Source organism: Pseudophryne corroboree, chromosome 8, assembly GCF_028390025.1.
Source record: "Pseudophryne corroboree isolate aPseCor3 chromosome 8, aPseCor3.hap2, whole genome shotgun sequence".
Lineage (NCBI taxonomy): Eukaryota > Metazoa > Chordata > Amphibia > Anura > Myobatrachidae > Pseudophryne > Pseudophryne corroboree.
The window spans coordinates 222,210,018-222,229,585 of NC_086451.1; the positions used below are offsets into that span (position 1 = coordinate 222,210,018).

The 19,568-nt window shown below is 40.7% G+C and overlaps 1 long non-coding RNA gene across 1 annotated transcript in view; it reads right to left on the reverse strand.

Moving 5' to 3' along the window:
• LOC134947634 (uncharacterized) overlaps positions 1-19,358 on the reverse strand; it is a 30,274-nt gene extending 10,916 nt beyond the window's left edge. The window contains exon 1 of the long non-coding RNA XR_010182667.1: positions 19,209-19,358. This is a non-coding gene — a long non-coding RNA (uncharacterized LOC134947634). The remainder of the gene's footprint in view (positions 1-19,208) is intronic.
• Positions 19,359-19,568: the final 210 nt, after the last annotated feature.

The window sequence follows — 19,568 nt, forward strand, 5'->3', positions numbered from 1 at the left end:
ACTACATTTGACTGAACCAATGGAGAGAGCAGACATTGCTTCTTAAGACAAAATAAATTTCACCCCTGGATATTACATATTAATTATTGAGCATCAGGTGGCTAAGCACAGAACAGGACAAATTAAGTTATCTAAAATTAAGATTTAAGCACAATTTACAGCAATCTATGATCTTTTAAATATTTTCTAATAAACTTTTTTTTTTTCAATACAATTTTTATTGTTTAAAGATAAAGGTATATACAATACAAAAACAGTATCGTCATGAAATCAGAACGTAAGAATCCAAATGTATAGAAGCGATCCTTGTGTTGTTGTAGACAGTAACCTATAACATAGGCCAATAGAAAACAACAACAAAGAAATTGCATGTTAGGTTACAGCTGAGGACTCAAGCATAATAAATTCTCTAAAACAATAATGACAGCAATAATGAAAACAATAGGGACAGAAGAGTGACGAGGGAGGGCTGGAAGGGAAAGGGAGATGTCTGATCTTAAATAAGAGAAGGGTATCCTTTGTAATATAGAAAGGCACAGAAAAACTTATCGAGTGAGTCAAAGTGAAAGTGCATGTGGTATTAAAACATAGCGAGAATGCGTAATAAGTGCCATTCTGTATTTTCATATACTTTCATAATACGATCCTGAGTAGGCAAATCTAGGGATTGTATAAAAGGAGACCATTTATCATAAAACTTTTCAACATGTTTACCAATATCAGGGAAAGTATTATTTCTATCAAAGTAGAGGTGTCGAAGTAGCTTTAGTTTAAGTTCTTGTAAGGTTGGGGAAGAGGGAGATATCCAATGTATAAGAATAATTTTCTTTGCAAGTGTCACAATGGTCACCAACAACGGTAAATGGAGGGAAAGGTTCTGATTGGGGAGCCAATTTTTCTAGTTTGCACATAGGCAAGCTAATGGATCAGGAAGTACGTGTGTGGAAAATAAAGAGTTTAAATGAACAGTTACCTTGTTCCAGAAGCGCCTTATCTTACCACATTCCCAAAAACAATGGAAAAAAGTAGCGTGAGAAAAGCGACATTTTAAACATGCATCAGATGTGTTTGATGACATATGATGTCTTTGTGCTGGGGAAATGTAAGCTCTGTGTATGGTTTTCCAATGCACTTCTTGAAGATATGAGGATTTCAAATATTTAAGAGTCTTATGACAGTGTTTAGTGAGTACCAGGGTGGAATCAATGTCAGGGATATCAGTATGCCATGTTAACGCTAGTGATTGCCATGTTTTTGTAGTAGAGGTAGGCAAAAGCATAGAATAAAGAAGTTTGGTACAATAGGGGATACTGTTGAGAAGGCGTAGAAGGGAATTAATAGAATCAGTAGAATGTAAATTCCTAGTACTAGAATCTAAAGAAAGAACATAATGTCGCGCTTGTAAAAACATGAAGAAATTAGAAGTGTGTAAAGAGTATTGTGGTTGAAGGGTGGAAAAAGTGAGTATATTGCCTCCAGGATCAAAGACCTGTGAGATGAGAGATAGACCTTTGTCTTTCCATGTGAGGAAAATTGGGTTGTAAAGTGAAGGAGAAAACGAAGGGTTTCCCCAAAGTGTGTTGTATGGAGAAGAAGATGGTTTTCTCGCTAGTTTTTTATTAATAGTCAGCCAAGCTTAGTAAGTGTCTTGAAATAAAATATGATGTAGAATATGGGTGGGAATGTCAGATTTCTTGGAATGAAGAAGGGCACTAGGAGAGTATGGACTAAAGAGTAGTGATGAGCGGATTCGGTTTTACTCGGTTTTACTCGGTTCTCAAAACCGAATCTTATTGGCTATCCAAAACACGTGACATCAGTGAGTCAATAAGATTCGGTTTTGAGAACCGAGTAAAACCGAGTAAAACCGAATCCGCTCATCACTACTAAAGAGTGCTGTATCTAAAGTGTAAGAAGTGTAAGAGGATTTAGAGAGTAACCAGTCGGAAATGTATCTAAAATGAGTGGCTAGAGTATCAAGTTTTAGATTTGGAAGGGACATACCTCCGTGAGATCTATGAGTTTGTAGTTTATGAAAAGCAATTCTAGGGCGCTTATTTAGCCATAAAAACTTTGAGGTAAGTTGATCAAAACGTTTCAGATCCGAGATAGAAAGACTAATCGGCAACATTTGTAATAGAAAATTTTCGGGAAGATGACGCTCTTAACAATTGCTATTCTACCTAGGATAGATAATGTGAAGTTAAGCCAAGAATCATAAAGTGAAAATATTTTCGAGAGAGTTGGAGTATAATTGAGTCTATATAGAGAAGAAAGATCAGAGGGAATACGTAAACCTAAATATTTAATATCTGTTTTGAGTGAAGGTAAAGATAAAGAGTCAGAGGGAAGCAGTGTGGTGGTATCTGGATCGCTAATTGTTAGAATTTCCGATTTAGAGGTATTTATCTTAAATCCTGCTTGGGCGCCAAAATTGGATATTAAGGAGAATAGTGAGGGTAGGGAGGTAGAAGGGTTGGTCAAAAACAGTAATAAGTAATCTGCGTAAAGGACAATTTTTAATGTGACATCACCGATTGAAATACCTTGAATATTAGGGGAGTTCCTGATAGAGATTGCCAAAGGCTCGATAGCTATAGCAAAAAGTAAAGGAGAGAGGGGGCAACCTTGACGTGTACCTCGAGAAACAGTAAAAGGAGTTGATAATTGGCCATTGCAGTAAAGCTGAGAAACAGGTGAGGTGTATAAAGTTTGAATAATTGAAATAAAAGATGAAGAGTAACCAAAAAGCAGCATAGATTTAAAAAGATGGGACCAAGTCAAGAGATCAAAAGCTTTTTCTGCGTCTAAAGCTAGTATGATATTATGAGCAGGTGAGGGAAGCGGGTTTAAGTGTAGAATCACAGAAATCACTTTGCGTACATTAGTTACAGAGTGAGGGCCCCAAATAAAACCAGATTGGTCTGGGTGGATTATGTGAGGGAGGGAAAATTTAAGACGATCGGCTATAATTTTTGTAAGGATTTTGTAATCTAAATTTAAAAGCGAAATTGGGCGATAAGAACTTGGAAGAGAGGAATCACGGCCAGGTTTTAGGAGAACCTTTATTATAGCGCTATTAAAATATAGGGGGAGGGTCCCAGACTGGATTATGGAGTTGTACAATGCCAGAAGGTGGTTATCAATTTTGTCTAGTAACAACTTGTAAAATTCACTAGAAAAACAGTCTGGCCCAGGGGCTTTATTGGGTTTTAAGTGGTTAACTGCGAAGCGAACCTCCTCTAATGTAATAGGTTCGGTGAGAGAATCCAGAAAGTTAGAAGGTATTTGAGGGAGATGGGGGAAAGACTAAGGTTGGAGAGACTCATTATGGGGAGGTGTACAGTCAGAATAAAGAGATTCGTAGAATGACTTCATGATTTTAGCTATACATTGATGATCAGTAGTTAGGGAGCCATCAAGGAGTTTCAAGGGATGTACCATCATGGGAGGAGAAGTACCTTTTAAAATATTAGTAAGGAGTTTAGCTATTTTATTTCCAAATTTATGAAAACGAAAGTCAACTTTGAATTTGTATTTATCTCCCATTGCAGAGAGAAACTCATTAAATTGGAGTTTTATTGTGGAATACGCAGATTTCGTGAGTGGTGAGGGGTGGGTTTTGAAAGCTTGTTAAGCTTCAGAAAGGGAATGTTGCAACTCTAAGTAAGATTGAGCATACTTTTTTTTTAGAGCAGTGGAGTATGAGATAATGTCCCCACGGAGTACTGATTTAGCTGTTTGCCAAAATAAGGGAGGGTCTGTTTCGGAGTGTAGTTTATTTGCGAAATAAAAGGAATCCCAAGCCCCTTGTAAGAAGTCACAAAACTTCGTAGAATTAGATAAATGAGATGGAAATCTCCATTGAGGAGTCGATGTGTATTTAGGTTGTAATATGAAAGAAAACCAAATCAATGCGTGGTCAGAAATAAAAATGGGTTCGATGGCCGATTCTGTTACTGTTGGGAATAGATGTTGTGAAATAAGAATATAGTCTATTCTAGAGAATGTATCATGAGCGGAGGAGTGGCAAGAAAATTCTCTTTCAATAGGATGAAGTGCACGCCATATATCAATTAGTTGTAAGTTTTCAGAGAAAAGAGGTATCCCGAGTTTAGGAAGGTGTTGGGGTGTCTTGAAAGTATTGGAGTGGTCTAAGTAGGCAGAGGAGATTACGTTGAAATCACCACAAACCAGAAGGTTATCATTGGCGTAAGGAGTTAATTTAACTAGGAGCGTCTGAAAAAAGGATTTGTTGTATATATTTGGGGCATATATATTGCAAAAGATGAAGACACGTGAATTAATGGATAATTTGACAATTAGAAAACGACCGTTAGGGTCTATATCAGAAGAAAGAACTTGTATGTTTAGGTTACGCTTTGCTATGAGAACAACTCCTCTAGATTTGGAGTTGTACGGGGCTGCCGCTATGAGGGACCAATGTGACATCTGCAATTTCAAAGACTCCTGTTGTGTCAAGTGAGTTTCCTGTAGAAAAGCAATATTAATATTTATTTTGGATAAATACAAGAGTATTTTACGGCGTTTAGCCGGGGAATTAATACCACCAACATTTAGCGTACCAATTTTAAGGTCATCCATTCACAAACCAGAAAAGGGTAGAAATTAGAAATAGTGTGTCGTTAATAGTTTCGTTAAAGATCAGAATCAGAAAAGTGGAAATGGGGATAGGAGGGGGAGGGGCAGAGGAACAATACATGGAAACATAGTGAAGTGTGATAAATGTTTGACAAGCAAACAAACTTCCGAACAGTAAATAAAGTAAGAAAACCAAGATTAGACTCTGCATATATTCTAATCCGGTGCAGTACTCCAGATAACTCCCCGACAGTGGTATCTGGGTAATTAAACATAATAATATAATGGAGGAATGCCAATACGTTATAAAGAGAAAGTTGTAGGATGGTATGTAAAATACAGCATAGAAAGATATATACCTCTAGGTTAATATAATTGTTAAAAAGACAAAAGAGTGTTAGTACAATGAGAAAGCCCGCATAGGTAACCATGCACTCTAGATATCATATTTAACTAAATAGAACTTGAGGGATTCCATCACAAGTACCCTGTTTAAACAGGGGAAATCAGAGAGTGAAATCATACTTATATTCCCATTATCAAATAGAGCAAAACAAAGAACAAAACCATAACTTCTAGAATATAACAAAAAAATTAGGTGTCCACGGTAGTGATGACATCTGTGATGTCGGTGTGATCTTCTGTGGACTCTTCACGAAGGTACGCAGCTGCATCTTCCGGACTGGTAAAATCTAGATGCTTGTCTCCATCATAAATCCGAAGTTTAGCCATGTAGAGCATGGAGAATCTGCGTTTAACGGATACTAATTTTGTGCAGATTGGGTTGAAGGCCTTTCGAGCTCTCATCAGCTCGGCAGAAAATCTTGAAATATAAGCAATCTGTTGTTTTCCCATTGAAGGGATCGAAGTTTTCTAGACGCTGTCCAGAAAGCAACTTTGTGAAGATAATTAAGGCATCTAAACAAGGTGACCCGTGGATGGCCGGAAGGAGAACGAGGAGGTGGACCCACATGGTGTACACGTTCAATTACTAAGTCTTTACAAGATTCAGTGATACCAAGTAAAGTGGGTAAAGTAGATCGTACAAACTGGACGAGGTCATCTCCCTTGACAGTTTCTGTTAAACCAACCAGCCTAATATTATTTCTTCTGGACCTATTTTCTGCGTCGTCCAGCTTCATCCAAAGCTGATCATTTTCCTTTTCAAGACGTTTAATGCTGCCTTGCACATCTGCCATATCATGACAAAGACCTCCGATCCTGTTCTCATTAACGGAGACTTTATGTGAGAGATGTTGTAATTGAAGTGAAATATCCGACACTGCTTTGGATAATAATGGTGACATAGCTTGTGTTATGGCTTCTGTCAGATCTGCGTATGTTATTGGCGAATCAGGAGACCGATCAGTTGACGGTGTGCAAGAAAGGGATTGTGACGCTATCAGCTTTTTGGGAGCTGGAGACGAAGGAGGAGTAGTGATGCCTGGTGCCATAATTGTATTGGCCCTCCTTTTCTCTTGTCTAATAGGGAGGGAAGAAGCAGGGACTTTAACTGAAGAGTTGGGGGACAGGAATCGGTCCATTAGTAGCTATAGGTATTGAAGAGAAGGAGATACGTGTGGTTTCGAATTGTCTCTGTGTTCAATGCAGGGAGTGTTATAAGTATGCTGAATGGTGTTTGGAGACACTTAGAGAGAGGCCTCTATTGGATAGCAGATGCGTAGAACAACTCAGCGGTAGGGCTGTGTAAAATATATTAGAAGCACTGTACCTTATGTAAGTAGCGCCACTGAGGAGTATAATCAGCTGCCAGACGGCTATTCACACTGGCCGTTTCATACTATGTCCCTGCAGCCACGACAGGGTGCTCTGAAGCACTGAGAATGAGAGCGGCTGTGCTGGTAAGATGATATCCGGCTCCCGCACCCGCTAGCAGGATCGAGAACTCTGCTGGTGGGACGTGCTGGCAGACGGGGTCACTCGTCTGTAAGGGCACGGCTCCACGGAGTCGCCGCCTCCCGCTGATAGCTCCGGGCAGACCGCTACTGTGACGTGCAGACAGACGTAGGCCTCTGGATGTTGGGCAGCGGCTCGATGCAGCAGTCTTCCTCCGGCGGAGCTTAAATCACCGCTACCGCTGAGGGCTGTGAGGGTTAGTTGTGCAGGGGAGACTGAAAAACAGTCGAGATAGCAATATTTCTGCCGGGGGTTAGCGGAGCTCTGCTGCGATGCGACTTCACAGCATGAGACCAGAACCGGAAGTCTTCTAATGAACTTTAATCTTTTTGAAAGTAGTGTTGGCAATTATAATATCAAAAGCAGGTTCTGCCAATATGTCAAATTCGAGTTTCAGTAGACACAATGATAGATGAAGTAGGAGACTGTTTTAAGCCAGAAGAAAACGTTCTAATGTTTCAGATGAAAATGATGATAGTACCTTACAAGGTAGTCAAGGCTGTGCAAAAGTGTTAAAGAAACTACAAATAACTTTCAAAAAGTTGTAGAGAATAATTTTTTTTTTTTACTTAATGAAATGCTTCTGACAGTTACTGTATACTATTGAGTTGAAAATATATTGTATACAATTTTATATTATTTTCATATGTGTAAAATTTAAACTTAAATTATATTAAATAGATTGTTAAGTGTCTATTTTAAGTATTAAGATCTAAGTAAGATATCTATTTTAGCATATTTGTTGAAAATAAGATGAGTTAAACTTCTGTGTGGTTGATTATTTTTTACTAGACATGTAAAAAATTGTTTAAGTCATGATAGATTGGTCTGAGTACTATTTTTAAAAGTTTTTTCTATGATGTTCTATATTACGTCTGTATTTCAATATTGTGTTTTTGTATTATAATCATAATGTTGCTATTTTTTTTTACATAAGCATAAATACTCTGTCTATCTACATTTTATTATTTTCAATTTAATAAGTTTAAATGAAACAAAAAGTACACTTTTTTTCCCTCAAATGTTAAAGCATTTATTTGAATATTGTTCAAATGTTTTTATAAAAAAAAATATTTCTTTTTTTCTTTTTTAAAAACATAAAAAATATTAAAAACAATTTAAACGATACAAAAATCCATTCTTGAATCTATCAGTATTTAAAGATGAATTGGTACACAAAACCTCAAATGAATTACTTAAATGAATACTTGTAAAGTGATTAGTTATTTAGAAAACTTAACTTAGGCATTTTGGAGGATAACAATTTGTTTCAGGTGTCCCATGCTAGGCGTCATAAAAAATGGGCAACTTACAATAAAATAGTTCCTGTGATGGAACGCCCATTAATATTTAGCGCATCATGAACTGATGGTTTATTTGGTAAAAATGGCTAAACCTGTAAAAAGTTCCATTTGGTTGTTCTACTGTCCTGGTTTTTCACTTTGGGACCCCAAACTACTGATTTATAAACAGCTTTTTCAATAACCCCGTAGGCTGTGTGAAAAAATATGTCTGCCACGGCTTATGGGTGTCTGACCAGAAATTAATTCGATATCAAGTGTTTTTGTGATAACCCTGTGAGACATATTACAGTATATTTAAATCTCACAAACAAATATAGGTATTTGGGCATAATATTCCTATTTACCTTATCATTATTTCAAAAATGTAAATGTAAACACCATACATATAGAGGATTCTTTAAAGGCCATCTTTACTTAAACAGTTTACATTAATGAAAAAAATATCAATACTATTGCTACATTGGCGGTTACATACATAAACTAACATTATTCCTGTATTATACAAACATCATAGCAAAGGACATTTAAAAAATGTTGTAATTTAACAGGGATGTTGTCATTTTTCATATATAATGGTAGATGCTCAATCAGCTTAATGATATCATTCAGGTGCTCAAAAGGGAGGGGTATTTCTAAGCAAGAAAAAAAGAGAGACATTGGGGTAAATTTACTAAGATGGGAGTTCTATTTAAGATGGGATGTTGCCCGTAGCAACCAATCAGATTCCAGGTATTATCTTCTAGAAGGTGCTAGATAAATGAGAAGTAGAAGCTGATTGGTTGCTATGGGCAACATCCCATCTAAAATAGAACTCCCATCTTAGTAAATTTACCACATTGTTTCCCCCAGCACCCTGAATGATAACAGTAACCAGATATAAATCCCACATAATATTAGAATTCAGAGATCTTGGTTACACATATTTGCGCAAATGTGTGAATAAGCCCCAAAGCCGCATCAAGGCGTCTCTGTATATTTGGGGTCCCTAGTGCTATATCTAGGTGCAGGGTGTGGCACCCCAAAACACCAGCATAAGCCAGAAAGCCCAGAGCAACATACCAGTGAAAAAAACTATAGTGTTAATAAATTAGTATTTAGGAAGCTGAAGCTATAAAGAAGGTGATACAAAAATTAAATGTAATTAAAATAGAGAGATAGTGTTAAAAATTAATAAGTGAAAAGTGTTAATAGAATGTAAAGATATGCCACACTGAAGCCATCCAGCTCAGCCAGTCCAGAGGCACCACGCCCCACACCTCCATTATCCCAATCTGGGTCTAAGATTAACCAGCAAGGAGCCACATGATAATGGCTCCTTACTACAATATGTCTAAGCTAAGAGCTACCTACCTTGGAGCAACCCCATAATGCTCCATGTGGCATGTCAGGGCCTGCACCTCCTCCTAATGCAGGAACCTCTCTGCCTCTCACAACAGACATATAATGGTAGATGCTCAATCAGCTTAATGATATCATTCAGGTGCTCGAAAGGGAGGGGTATTTCTAAGCAAGAAAAAAAGAGAGACATTGTTTCCCCCAGCACCCTGAATGATAAAAGTAACCAGATATAAATCCCACATAATATTAGAAGTCAGAGATCTTGGTTACACATATTTGCGCAAATGTGTGAATAAGCCCCAAAGCTGCATGTTGTCATATTTAACTACTATTTGTCAACATGGTTTGTAATCCAAACCAGGGGGCCCTATTTTTCTAATTCCACATTACTTTTCACTTTATAAATACTTATATTTTGTCATTTACTCTAAAAGACAAAATAGCAACATTGCTGTTAAATCTAACTAGTTTTGCTAGACACATTATTTTTGTTGTAATAAATACCTTACAGTAACCATCTCAAAATAAAAAGTACAGTAAACAGTGAACAACTTGTGATTTCCATATATCAACCTTAAAAAAAAGAAGAAATATTGGGTTAAGTGTACAAAAAAAAAAAGTTTTAACACAAAAAATATAGATTTTTGTTAGATAATCCTATATTATTTTATGTTCATAAATTGTATATAAAATATTTAGTTTAAAATTGTAATATTAATAAAAACAAACGGGTATAGAATATATTAAAAATGTTTAGACTACATTTTAGATGTGTTCCCATATGTGGATAAGTGGAAAGATACCTATTGGTTAAAAAAAAAAAAAAAAAAACAAGAGGAGGTGAGTGTAAAATAATAATAAAGAAATTACATTGTTCCCAAAGGTATAAGTTGGTTCTAAACACAGGGTGGGTTTGAAATATAAAGGACATAAGAGGTGGGATGTAAAAATGGCAGATATTGACATTTTGGGTTTTTTATGAGTATTCTAATTTTCAACAAACTGGAAAGCATCAACAAATTTTATTCGATAACGCATTCTCCAAATGGTGTTACCCCTTAGAAATGTATGCGTTTATAAAAGATTTGTTACAAGGATCCAATCAGAAACCTCACTGCACCCACATGATGCATGCATAATGTGGCGCATCCACAAATGGACCTCAGCACCAAAGCACATCATCGGTGCTGCTATGAGTGACACAATAGTTCACCACTCACAGCAGAGATTGAGTTGAAACTAATCACCTTCTATTGGGTAACACTGGTCTCAGATAACAATACTTTCCATTTATAAGCTACATAATGAATTTCAATCCTGAGGTAGGAACATAATATTTTTTAAAAACATAATTTTTAAATTATTAAAACCATGCTAAAAAAAATCCCTTGTTTACCTTAAAATATTCTCAATCATTATCATCAAAAAATGTCTGTGGCTTTTTTAACAAGTGTTTAGGACTGGCTTGTTGGTGGATGTCATCATTTCCAACCTCAGTAAAACATTCTTCATCCTGGTACTGTTTTTTCATAGCATTTCCATCTCCATCTTGTTCTGCACAACTATGTGGATTTTGATTGGGTTCCACAAAAATCTTTTTTTTCCCTTGAGGTTCAGGAGAAACTCCTATTGAACCTTTATATTTTCCTATACGTTTTTAGAAGTTTCTATAAAATACTTTTTGAAGAACCTCAAATTCTGTGCTAACAACACGTTTGTTGACATCCAAAGCAGCATGTATCAGACTGTTGATTTCCAAAGTCGATGGCAGTGACTGTGTCATAGTTTTTTCACCTTTGGCATTGGGTTTTTACACACTGGTAATAGGGGAGGACTCTGTGGGAATACAAAGTACCACAAAGATTGGTGATGTTGTGGTGAAGTACTGCCCCATAAATATCCAGATGAAGTAAATCAGAAATAGAGTGATGAGATATTGGATATCGTGAATGGAAATTCTGCCTTGTAAAGGTAGAAACAATATGTTTTTGGGCAATGTTCCCTTACACAAGATGGCGGATTCAGCCTCATGAGGGACAGAACACTACCAGAAGCAAATCAAGAATGATCATCATATAAGGACACTAGAGGCGGACTTCCCCATGTTTTATTAGAACCAAAAAGATCATCATGTTTTGTGCAATACTGGTTGCAATGCACTACGGGGATGGAATCAGATGGAGTGAAGGGAAGTGACATATTGCGTCATTGACTGGAAGTGACGTATCGCTCCAGTCACCGCGAACCAGGAAATACACACAGTGGAATGCATATTGGATGAGCTTTGGGATGCACATGCAACTTCCGGGAATGACCCTTTGAAGTAGGAAGTGACGGACTCATCATACAGCAATTAACCAATTTAGATGGGTATAATAGACCCATCAGCCACACAGCTTGTCATCCACTACTTTAAAAAGGTCATTTAGGTGGCCGAAACAGGTTGAACTTTGGATGACATGCTGTGAGGATTTCACCTTAACGCCAGTGACCACGTGTCGAGGCTAAAGCTCTGTCCGGTGGTGCCCGGCTCTGCAGCCTGGGACCAATAATCAGCTTTTTAAGCTAAGCCCACCGCACCTCCTCTTTTGGGTGAGAGATCACTTCTCCAAGCACCAGTCACTTTACAGTTTTTATCAGTTTCATGTGTATATATATGTAAGTCATTTTATGTTGTGTTTGGAGTGGAATAAAGTGTGTTTACATTTTGCCTAGAACCATAGTTGCTACATTATTCAGACTGTGTTTTAAAAAAAATGGCTAATTGTGAATAGCAATCACTTTCACTCTACCCATTGATACGCATCTTGTGCACTCAGCACCAGTGTTTTTCCACTCTATCATCTTTCATTGTTATTTGAGGGAATGTGTTTGTCCCCCCTTTTGTGGCAAAACAAGGCTGTTAGGTGCACTTTATTGTGCAGACAAGGTGTGGGTCTCCTTCTCTCATTGGGTTTTTAACTAGATATGTAGGCTCTAGGTCAGCATTTGAAGTATTGATTTGGTCTGTGGCTGAAGTTTGGCGAGCTTGACTGTAAGCTTCTGTTTCAAATTGAGATGATTCATGAATTTCATGTGTAACTGTTATTTTCCTGAACTGAGTTGTCTGAATCTTCCATTTCAAGATTTGTAATGTATTGGGTTGTGGTTCTCTTCTGAATATCTATGATTATTTAATAAATGATTAGTTCATACACTAGAGACAAAAACAGTGTATTATTAATTAATGAATTACAACATTGTTGTATTTTTTACATGAACAAACAATATTCTACAAATGCCAAAGTTTTCTCAGAGGACTTGCCTTTTTTTTTTCTAAATGTTTTTTATTGGAGCATATGCATCCAGACAACTTACACAAGCAGATAATAAGCCTCATACAGAGTTGACATTTTTTTTACAATAAACATGAGAATGCTACTCAGATAAATTTTACATAACACAAAGTGATAGATACACATATAGAAGATGCATAAAGATTATGTGGTCAATATAAGCTGATATAAAAATGCATTGCTCCTACAGTAACACTCTAGTTTTTTTTTCAATTTTCCTTACCATGACAGGAAGAACACGAGCTGCAGCCACAGTCCACATTCAAAGGATAAAATGCATACTACCATAATATATTCATCTTAACAAATGTCTGTGTGGGTACCAAAACATTGATATTCTGTGATATTTCTATGCCTGGTGAGTGCACCCCCTGCTTGGCTTCTGTGTCTATGGATCTATTTTTGATTTCCTAATATGGGTAGCTACCCAAGCATGTACTACTAAATGGTGAGAGTGTCGACCATTCGGACATTCTTAATATATTCTAAGGTATAAATGAGGGAACCCAATCCCGGGCCATTTTTTTAATCCTGGGTATCAGGATTGAAAAATGGCCAATCCCGGGATTCCCGAGATACCCGTGATTGGCTTTTAACAATGTCACCGCCCCCTCTCCCCACCCCGCCCCACACACATAACTAACCGTATACCGCGGGCGGGCAGGTGGGGAACTCCACATTCTCTCTCCACAGCGGCGGCTGACAGCGCAGCGTGACCTCATGCTGTGCCGGGGGAGCCAGAAGGAGCAAGTCAGGCAGCGTCTGAGCGTCCTGTGGACGCTCAACGCTGATCCCTCAATCCCCGGGATTGGAGCTTTCAATCCCGGGATTGAATCCCGGCCGTTTTTGGCCCTAAATCCCGGTATCCCGCCGATCCCGGGATTGGCCACCATAGTATGAATACAATTGTTGACTATAGAGCAGTGAAGGCATAAATGAATATGGAAAGACTTAAGGCCCATACACACTGGGAGATTTTGAGCTGAAAGCAGCTCACTTTTGGTCTTCTAAGCTGCTTTCAGCATGCCCCGGTGATGTGCGATGAGCGCTGGTGCACGCTCCCGCTTCATCGCTGGCAGCCGCCGTTCATCTACTGGTATCACCAGCAGATGAACGGCGGGGTGGATAGCTTTTCATAGCGTCCTGCTATGGAAAGCCGCTCACCCCCCTGATATTGCTGGGCAGGGGGGAAAATAGCTCAGTGTGTATGCACTGAGCGATTTTCAGCCCAGCGATGTCAGCGATCATCGCTGTGCATACACACTGGGCAAAAATGCCCAGTGTGTATGCACCTTTAGACGTTTAATATAAGCAGAAGTTGTATTTTAAGTATGCACCAACAGGGACTAAGAGATAATAAGGAAGTAAAACAATAGGTGCATTAAGGCAAGAGGGAAAGAAGACCTATAGAAGCATTATGTTTAAATGGTCCTAAAAAAAAAGATAACAGTCTAATAGAGAACTAACAATAAGCATAACGGAGAAAAACAATGAAAAAACTGTGTAAAAACTTCTCTCAGTAGAAAAGGTTGCTGATTAATCACATAACAAAAAAACTGTCAGTGTCATACAAATACAGTTTGCAGGAGAGACGCAAGAAGACACAAATTGTTAACCACTCTTCATGTAATTACCCCTGAAAGGCTGGAAAACAGAAACAAAATAAACATGGTGGAGGTATGATGCCATGTAAATAATAACCAATTGGGGTTAAACTAAATTGCCAGGTGAGCAGTGGCATAATTTCAACAGCAATGGAACAAAAGTTTAAGCAGAGTCTATCCAGACTTTGTCATATAGAATGCCATGGTGAGAAAGCGGATTGGAGGGATGAAAAGTGATTCCATCCAAATGCATTTGTGAACTTCTAGCATATTACCTGCTACCTCCCTCACAGGAGCAGCGTTTTAGGATAAAGAACCAGGAGAATCCACAATAGGGTTGCAATGGCCTGATGGGTACTGAAACCCACTACCCAGATGGTGAGATATTCCTAGTACAGCAGGCAGATATCTACTATTAGGTTAAAGTGAAAAACATAAGAAAATAAAACCTATATATACATATACCTCTCATTATACTGTACTTCTCAGCAATCTAGAACAATTCCTAATTGCAAATACCTGTGAATCTTGAGCATGACCAGGCCAGCTGATAAAGACATCTGTGAAACTGAACAGTACACATATTTGCTGTGTTTAACAATGCACATCAAGGGCATAGTATATCACTCACATTAAAATACAACATAATACTTATCAATACTTGTGGTCCACTACAGCCTGCAGGATGATAGAGTGCCAGCCTTTGGGGTTACATCTGCTGGGTTGTCTTTAGGGGCAATAATGGGTATGTGGGTCCCATCTATGGCTCCAGCACACTGAGAATATCCACGTCGCAGGAAACCTTTTACAGTGTCATCCAGCCGGTCATCTTGTGGTAAGGAGATGAAGCAGTGGCAAAGGGTTTCTAACAATACCAGCATCACTTCACACACTAGCACACATAGTTGATATGCCAACACCGAACAAGCAGGAGATATTGCAATATTCCCCCTGGGGTTGCATACCACCACAACACAATCGACAGTCTCAATGGTTTTGCGGTAGTTGGTGCTTCCCTTAGTGAGTGCTGAGAAGTTCCAGCAGGTAGTCAAATGCAGTGGCGTGCTGTGAGGTCAGTGGCTGGTGAGGCACTGCAGCCATAATGTCTGTCGAATCCTGCTGATGACCCCTACCGCCGCTGCCGCCAATGCCAGCTGCCTGCCTGCTCATTATACTTGTGATATATTGTACATTTTCATAGAAAAAAAAAAATAATAATTAGTGTTTGGGACTGAGAAGGGAGTGGGTGGAGGACATGAATGCAATTTTGTTGGCCAGGGCTTCCATTAACTTAATAGCACCGTGGATGCGGCGCTATTAAGTTAATGAAAGTCCTGGACAACAAAATAGCTAGCAGTGGGTGACAGGTAGAAGGTGACGCCAGAGAGAGGGTGACAGCAGTGGGTGACGCCAGAGAGAGGGTGACAGCAGTGGGTGACAGGTAGAGGGTGACGCCAGAGAGAGGATGACAGCAGTGGGTGACAGGTAGAGGGTGACGCCAGAGAGAGGGTGACAGCAGTGGGTGACGCCAGAGAGAGGGTGACAGCAGTGGGTGACAGGTAGAGGGTGACGCCAGAGAGAGGATGACAGCAGTGGGTGACAGGTAGAGGGTGACGCCAAAGAGAGGGTGACAGCAGTGGGTGACGCCAGAGAGAGGGTGACAGCAGTGGGTGACAGGTAGAGGGTGACGCCAGAGAGAGGATGACAGCAGTGGGTGACAGGTAGAGGGTGACGCCAGAGAGAGGGTGACAGCAGTGGGTGACAGGGAGTGGGTGACACCAGGGAGAGGATGACAGGAAAAACATGACTCCAGGGAGAGTGTCACCAGGGAGAGGGTGGCAGCAGTGGGTGATGCCAGGGAGAGGGTGATGGGGAGGGTGACGCCAGGGAGGGGGTGACAACAGGGAGAGGGTGACGGGGAGGGTGACGCCAGAGAGAGGGTGACAGCAGTGGGTGATACCAGGGAGAGGGTGACGCCAGGGAGGGGGTGACATCAGTGGGTGACACCACGGAGAGGGTGGTAGCAGTGGGTGATGCCAGGAAGAAGGTGACACCAGGAAGAGGGTGACAGCAGTGGGTGATGCCGGGGAAAAGGGTTGTTGGATGTTCTATTTCTTAAAACTATGTGATTTCGGGAAGAGAGAGCAGTGATTGTGACGAGCGAAAAAATGTGTGGGTCCCAGGGACCCATTACGTTAAAAAGTTGGGGTGCTACTCCACAGTTTCTGGGTCACAACACTGATTGTGGGGGGAGAGGTAGGAAAAAGCTGATTAGAGTGGGTAAGGGCAGGCAGTGTTGGAGGTAGAGAGGGAGTAAGTACAGCAGACAGTACTCGGGGTAAGGAGGAGGAGGCAGCCCTGGCCTCTGTTGGGGAGCGGGGGGCAGAGGAGTGTGTATTACTGTAATGTAGTGTGTCTACACTATCTGACCCCAGGGACTCACCACCACCTCGGCTGTAGTGTCTGTAGCAGCTCCTAGTCGGTATGAATGGAGCACAGGCAGGGGAGTTACAGCGGGATGCAGCCCACCTCGTCACCGGAGACCAGCAGGAGCAGTCAGGACGTCTGCACTAACGGGCATCATGATCACAGCAGCACCTCATCCACGTCGGAGTCCCGTCGACAGCACTCCACTCTGGACGGCAGATGCAGGAAGACTCCGGTCCCCAGCTCACGGCAGCATTATAGATGCCGCCGCGCCCCCTGCAAATTCGAGGTCCCGGCATATTGCAGGGCTGTAGGCCACACCCCCTGGCTCCGCAATCTACACTGCCACTAGAGGTAGGGGAGGGGAGGGAGGGGTCACCACGTCCTCCTCAGCCAGCTGACAGCTACAGGTTTAATGAATGATGTCTCTGCAGCGGACAAGGGAGACATCATTCATTAAACTTACAGCCAATCCAAGTGGAGCCCGTCCCCGGGAACACACCCTTTTTAAAAAACCGAGTGCCTGGTCCTCAAGATCGAGGTTACCGGGCCGGGGGACAAAGTGACACAGGAGGGGGAGGAGGAAGTCTCCGCACGGCGCACATGAAGGTGGAACCCGCCAGAGTAACGGAGGACGTGGAGGAGAGGGAGGTGAGCACGCATGCTGCATCATGGGTGATTGGACCAGCGAATCCAGCCCTGGATCCGCTGTCCAATCACATCTGCCCCTGTCAAAGCGGCACTTATACTAGTGCCGCTTTGACGAGTTTTTTCAATGGGCTTTTACAGCCCCATGCTTGGCCCCGCCCCCCGCTTGATTCTCATTCCCAGTCACAACAGGCGGCACTGATATCAGTGCCTCCTAAACTCTTTTTATGTCTCACAATGAATACAATAATATAACGAAGATACTTATGACACAGAATCTGTGTCATAAGTATCTTCCTTGTATTATTTGACTCATTAATGACAGGGGAGGCACTGCCTCCCCTGCCTCCCCTGACTACACGTCCCTGGTCAAATGTAGGCTGTGACATCCAAAAGTGTGCCATCCACTGCTCCAGCTGAAAAGCTTCCAAGGTCATCCAAAAGCTTCTTCATGCCAGCGGTCTCTGGTCCAATTTTATGTTCTTGTAAATGTCAGTATGGACGTGATGCTGGCCATAGTTAGGGCTCTCCTGGTGCAAATACTGGCATCAAGTATTAACCCTTTCCGCCAGAAATTGCACACTTCTTCTCCTGGTATAAGGCTAAGCCAGGTAGCACTGTGTAAGAAATTACATCAGGCTCTCATTAGCTGTGTAAAACACCAAAAAACTGCAAGAACTCAGGAACACACAGCATGTTGCAGGGCTGACCCAGGTTCAGTGGGAAAGGGGTCGACCTGGGAATAACCCGGTTCCAATGTGCTGTGTGAAAGGGGTAGGAGCTTTTCGTCCCTGCCCTGCAGTCCATCAGCACCTGCAGTCTCAGTGCTGTTTCCAGCACACAGTGTGGACAGGACATCATGCTGCTGCATCACCTGAGGTCACAGCCCAGCCACGTCAGAGCCACAGGACAATGCCAGCACTGTTCAGGCCGAAATTAGAACTGGCGGTGTGACTGGCTGTGCAGCACCTCAAGACTTTATTGGCCAGGTGGCATGGTAGTGAATGCACTGGGGCACTGGTCATCAAGCTGGTCTTACTCCAAAGTAACCCGCTTAAATGCTGGCGCCCAGAATACAATGCCTTCATTGCTTCTGGAGTTCCGTCACTGGCTCCATCCTCTCCACTCAGTCCTGCCCTCACTAGCACAATAAAGATTTTTTCAAAAATGTGTCCAAAATTGTGGATTTGCTTAATTAACAAATTGTTTAAATAATAGATATTGAAACTTCATTCTACATTTTTGTTAAAAAATGTATACTGAATCTGGTTTAAATAGCTCTTATTTACATAATTTGATTATAAAAAAACAACAATTATGGGGGGATTTTTGGAAAAAATATTAGCCAGTCAAGTGGTAAAGAAAAGTAACAACGAAGAAATGGGGATCGAGGGCTGCGCTTATTGCCTCACTTGATAAGTTTAAAGCTGCTATGGAGGGATGAAAGGATTCCACGTTCCTCTCAATTTATACACATAAAATGGTGGGGGTACCTCCCAGCGCTAGTTTCATCAAGTGAAATGTTAATACTAAACACTGCAACACATAAGTGCCTAAAAATTAGTCTAGTACAAATAAATATTTAAAATTGATATATTTCTTTTATTAGAATACAGTAGTAAGATTATTGCAGAAATGGGTTTCTTTCCCCTCTCCTACTCAATTATACATGTAAAATGAATAACTAATAGTGAGTCCTAATACCAGTATACTTTAACAAATACATAACATACACACATAAAACATATAATGGCCCGTGATACGCCCGTCGGCGAATTACTCACTATGGTATCACTAATTTAATCCATAATTAAGATCAATTGAATGTCTGGTTGCCAAAATTGTAATATAACAGATTCCTGTATAAATAACAGTGGACAGTGTCCTAAAAGGGCTTCTATTATGTACAAGTCCAGAATCACTCTTGAATGGTGTAACCAAAGTTGTAATAGGCAGTATCCTTGCAGGGCTTCTAATAATAAAGTCCAAAGTTGCCCTTATTCCATACAGGCATATTAGCTGAAAAAACTTACTTCAGTAACTGGAAGCATAAAACATCTGGTGTCTGCCGGCAGACGTTGTTAGTGCCTCTGCGATCAACTAGTTTCGCCTGTCTAAGCAGGCTTCATCAGGATGGCTGAGTGCACCTTCTAACCCGTTTTTTATGCTCCTATTTGCTGCCTGTTGTCATGGTCACTTGATCCGTGTATACACTTCCGTCCCGGCGTCATGTCACTTCCGACCCTCCTCTTTTCTGGCCTCATTACCACCCCAACCAGCGTCGCAATGGTTACTCAGGTCGTCATGGTTACTCAGGTGTTGTTTCCTTAGCGCCGCGTCACTTCCGCTCCAACGTCTGACTGCTGGCCCTGATACCTTGGATTCCTTTGCGT